The sequence below is a fragment of the Centropristis striata genome, chromosome 12 (genome assembly GCF_030273125.1).
Source record: "Centropristis striata isolate RG_2023a ecotype Rhode Island chromosome 12, C.striata_1.0, whole genome shotgun sequence".
In the NCBI taxonomy this organism is placed as follows: domain Eukaryota; kingdom Metazoa; phylum Chordata; class Actinopteri; order Perciformes; family Serranidae; genus Centropristis; species Centropristis striata.
Genome location: NC_081528.1, coordinates 10,749,974 through 10,755,815, shown reverse-complemented (window position 1 = coordinate 10,755,815; position 5,842 = coordinate 10,749,974).

Below are 5,842 nucleotides of genomic sequence, written 5' to 3'. Positions count from 1 at the left end.
ATTTCCAGGTTGTTTCTTTCCACGGTCCAACTGTCAGCTGTGATGTTAAAAACCTCACAGCTGACACGCCAGATGTTGTCATTGTTAGTGAGCAGCAGGCAGGTGTGTGTTTCTGAGTTTTGTTTACTTTTGACAATCATTTCTGGAGGCTTTTCACTATTTTTTCAGCCTGAATATAAAAGCTGTTGAGTGTTGGCAATGGCTATAGATTGGTGCCAGTTTATTCTTAACTGAGAAATAGAATAAAAGAAAAGAAACTCTGCCATCTGACACTGAAACAAAACAGTTTGTATTTTTTGTTTAATAATTCAAGTAAAATTTGGACACTTTGAGCTACGCTTAGCTGTATGTTCCTGCTGCAAAACAATTATTTCATTTAATTTGTTATATAAGCCACAGAGAGGAGTGAAATAGTGCGAGTGAGCAAGTTGCAGCAGAAAAGTGAGATTTTCTTCTCCTCTTCCTTCCAGCAGGGATGCACACGGGGCTCACAGGTTGACGTGTTTTGATCTAACTGGAGGCTGCTGATCTTACAACTTATTTATCACTCCCAGAGGAAGGACGTGTGGGACTTTTTCTTTGAGTTGAAGCTGCAGTAGGTTCTAATAACTGACAGTGATACCAGCTGATGCTGTCTGTACTGTAACCCAGTCTTACGTTGGAGTCAGCTTCCACTTCACATCGTGTTTGCTTGTGTGCAGGCCTCAGTGTGTGTGTGGCTGAGGCTTTAATTCAGGTTAGGTTAGGTGTCACAGAGATGATTGGTTGGAGTTAGGGCTGAAGGTTGGTTCAGGTTAATGTGAGGGCGAAACAGGCTATGACAGCATGGAACAAAGGATAAAACATGCAAACTGATTTAATACAAGCTGCACTTTTTAAGCCATTCACAGCAATTAAGGTTAACACCTAGGTTACCTGTACCCAAATTGTGTGGTAATCCGCCATTTTGTCATATCCAATCTATTTATGTTTTAAGATGCTGCCGTGTTGTTGTTTGTTTTGTTTTTTATTGGTTTGTTTGTTGTTGTTTTGGTTTTGTTTTAACTTTTATTCTTTTTTTTTCTTTCTTGTATACCAAAAAAGCATATAAAACTATGATTGCTTTGTGTGAAACATGTATTCTAACCATTGTGAACTTGGCAATAAAAAGAATATAAAAAAAAAAAACACCTAGCTTACGGTTTAGGAAATCCTGGTTCTGGTTTAACACAGAAAAAGTTCACAGTGCCTTGAATCCAGACACAACATGTTTAATTGCATTTAACCGAAACAGCAGTATTTTCCTGACTTAGCCAAAGTCTTTTGGTGCTTAAAACTAACCACAGTCTGGATGTGTCAAAGTGTGCTTTGTAGACCCAACATCCACCCCAACTAACTCTCTGTGACTCTGGTGCAGCACATTGATGCAGCACTCAATTCACTCTAAGAAGAAATGTTGCATGTAACAGCCTGCCAGAAATTAGAATATAATTGTCCAAACAATTCAGTAATATCATAAGAATTCAGTAAAATGCTTACAAAACAGCAACTAAAACAGATCCTGGCTCCCTGAACTCCTTCATTCAGGTCCACACACCCTCATGCTCACTACACTGGAAAAAATTGGAGTGACATTTACTTATGAAAAGTTTTTCCACACTTTTCCACACACAATGTTTGTAATCTTCACTCAGGCTATTTCTAAGTAATATTTATTTAATAGAACTACTTTTTAAAAAAAATTAAAAAATACACAAGTAAATTACAGATTCACTGATGTCCCTCAATTACATTTTACTTGGAAATATCAACTAATTAGGCCAATGAACTGGTTTAGTGAATATTACGTGGATCGAATGATTTCATTTACATACAAAACTGAGGACACATAATAACAAATAATCACTAAGTAATGCACTTACATGAAAAACTGCAATTTTAAAGTAAAAGCACTGAATTCGTATTTCTTTGTAGAATGATTGAAATAATAAATACAGGGCCAAAAAAAATCTTTTTTTTCAGTGTACGCTCTTAAACTGAAAGGCTCTTCTGCCGCTACAGGGCCCTGAGTCACAAGCTAGACTCTTATCCAAGTTGCCAAACTTCATCTGATGTGCTGAGTCCCTCTCAATTTTACAGAACCAGTCAAAAGTTTGGACACACTTTCTCATTCAATGGTTTTTCTCTATTTTTTATTATTTTCCACATTGTAGATCAATATTGAAGACATCAAAACTATGAAATAACATATACGGAAGTATGCAGTAAACAAAAAAGGGCAAACCAGAATATGTTGAATATTTTAAATTCTTCAAAATAGCCTTTAACCTTCTGCTTTGATGTCTCAAACACATTAAGAAGGCAAGAAATTCCACAAATCTACTCTTGAAGAGGCGCACCTGTTCACTGAAAACCATCCAGGTGAGCAGCTCATTAATCTGACAAAGAGAACAACAGAAGAGTGTCAGCAAGGTGTCAACAAAACAAAAGGTGGATACTTTGAAGAATCTAAAATATAGGTAACGCTTTATATTAAGGTCCTTGTAATAACCATTGATTAACAAGTAATAAGGCCCTTGTAAGTCCTTACAAGATGCTTATTAACATTATTGTGTGTTTATAAGCTTATATGAGTGTTAACCTCCTGAGACCCAAGCTTTCGTTTGGTATGTCTTGTTCATTTCTCCTAGATATTTTGGATTTGTAGGACCTGGTAAGTATAAAAACTAAGCATTGTCTTTGAACAGGAAGTAGTTCTTGGGGAAAAAAAGGGTTAATTTTACTATATAACACAATTAATTCACCAGTGTATAAAACTTTTTATTTCCTTACATTTACACCCTCTCTTTGGAAGAACGATAGTAAAAGTCTATTCGTTCTCAATATCAAACTACAAACATTATTAAGCACAAATAAGCAAGTTTTAACCATAAAATCTGATCAGCTTTTGTACCTGGTCCACGTTTGTCTTTTGATTGACTTTACCAAGATGCTGCCATCTGATTTTTACACTGATTGATGTATTGTACTTTTTCTAGAGTGTGTACTACTGAGGACAACATGTTATAGTTAAGCAGAATTAAGTATAAGGTCCAGAAAACCTAAAATGAAATGTCCACATGTGAGGATGCAGGGTCACAGGAGGTTAATAATGGCATTACAAACACCCATGACCCACCCATTATGTCTTTGCCAGGCCTTCATTAATCTTATTCGGTTTGCTTATTGATATTAAAATATACTTTATTGCTCATATATTATAAGTTAACTATAAGTTAACTATGCTTTTTGCAACTACCGGATCTAAAGCGAGAACAATGCCTTATTACTATTAATTAATGGTTATTAACGACCTTATTATAAAGCGTTACCAAAATATAAGACATTCTGGTCTGTAACCTACATAATTCCATATTTGCTCCATCATAGTTTTGATGCCTTCAGTAGAAATATGAAATGTTGAAAGTAATAATAAATAATGAAAAACCATTGAATGAGAAGGCATTCCAAACATGAGACTAGTATTGTACATATATATCCTATGACAGCACCTGTCCGTGACCCCACAGCACTTACTCATGTGTAGTCTTCTGATTAGATCTTCGCTTGTGTTGTCCTCTCAGATGTACGTCCCTTTGGATAAACGCTTCTGCAGCCTGCAAACTGCACATGACGTGACTGCAACTACGCCTCACTTCTAGAGTAAGCAAACTGTCTAACTGAGGTTCTGTCGCGGCCCTCTGTGTTGTTTGATGAAGCAGAATGACTCAGTGAGAAGTATGACTTTGATTTACACAAACAGCAGCAGGTCAGGGTGGGTTTGCAGAAGATGTGGAACACTCTTGTAACATCATTTCATCATTTCGTATAATGATAACACAGAATGCAAACATTCAAAAGCGGTGACAGTTATTTATTATGACCTAGAGCACGGCTGGAATCCCCACCAGGCAACTATAGGGGCTTGCTTTGCCCCTGATTATTTCAGTTTATTATTGTGCTCACATGGTGCACATTCCTAAATATGGGGGACAGGGGCCCCCTAACAGATTCAGCTGGCTATAATACACAGCACATGAGTATATAAACACTATTTGGCCACTTAAACAGTTGATTTTAAATTGCTTTTAATATACATTTCCCCATTTAATGTTTAAAAGATGTGGAAAACTTGTTAGAAGTTCTAACATCATAGAGAAGCTGCAAGCCAAACACTAAATATAAACAGTAATGAGGCTGAGTTTGATAAAGTCGCTAAAAACACACTCATTACTGACTTCCACAAACATATTAGAAGGGTCTGTTGGAATATTTTAGGTACATGATAATGATCTTTTTGTGAGGTTTATCGAAGAGCAAAATATGCGCTCCTCAGAGATAATAACAGTGCTGGAAAAAAACACTATTACAACAACAGTAGGAAGCCGGCTGATTGGGGAAAACAAAATAGTCTCTCTATACTTAACAGCTGTCCGCTGTCAATTCTGTAGCCAATCAAGCCCGATTCCCTGCAGAGTGTTTAAAACAGTAAATATTACATCAAGGACTCCCGTTATAGCGCGTGATGTGAACTTATCTCGCTGGAAAGTAGTAAAAGTTGGTTGGGCTGCTGTTCTGTTGGACGTGTAAGCTGTGGTGCTGGTGTTACCATGCAGGATGCAGAGCGTGGAGGTGCCCCCTGTGGATGCAGAGAGGAGATAAACAAATCCATATATTGAACTGCCCTCCAGCGTTATCACAGACACTGATCGACCTTACATGATACTTCATCTGCTAATGCCTGCCCCTCAACAAATCAGCAAAGGGGAGGCTGGAGGAGGATGGACTGTCTTGGCCTTGTATTTCACCTCTTATTCCAGGTAATTATAGGGCTAGAGATTATTTTCATCCTCGATTAATCTCTTAATTGCTGTTATCAGGTCAAAATTTCACATTGCCAAATACAATAGATTAACACTGCAGAAGCAAAAAAAAAAAGATAACCACGTACCAAGTATTTTCTTCATTAATAAATATAAAAAATGATAAGTTACTAACCTATGACGTTGTTTCAATGTATTTTGAAAAATGTTTGCAAATGTGAGAACAGCTGGCTGCACTGTTAAATATATATATATTTTCCATTAATGTACTGTATTATTTTATTATTCTATTTTTTGTCATTTTTTCTACATGAAGTGCCTTAAAAAGGTAAATTACTATGATTACAAATATTAACTATAAAATGGATGTTGAAATCTGTAAGTCTATGTATATACTGTATATGTATATATAATAATATGTAATTATAATGGGATGTTATAGATATGTTCACTGTATTATTTAATTGCTTAATGGTGTTGAATGTTAAATTACAGTGAATTCTATGGAAAAATAAAAAATACACACAATTTTGCTGAATGTAAAATCAAGACTACTTCCTGTTTTCTTACAGCAACAAATAACGAATAACACAGCAAAATAGAAAATCAGTACAAACTTCTAGAGTAGTACAAATGTATGGATACATTATTGTATGTATTTACTTATAATAGAGTTTTTGAGCACTTTTAATATGTCACTTCATTTAGTTTTTAATACATTTTCAGGTGAGAAAGAAACCATTTTGTTTTTCAATATGTGGTCAGTTTAAAATAACATCAGTTTGGAAATTTGCTGCAGTGTTTTTGGAGATGAGAGTCAGACCTCATCAGTCATGTGATACTGCTGCTGAGATTCCAGATACAAACTCATGGTGTCTGTTTAGGTAAAGGGCATATCAGGATCCTGGAGAGTTGTCCCTTTACATAGAGGAAGATTTCAACCAAGGCCGCTTGTAACTTTGTTGAAAAGTAAGGCTGTAGTGTCTTGATCTTGGTTTATC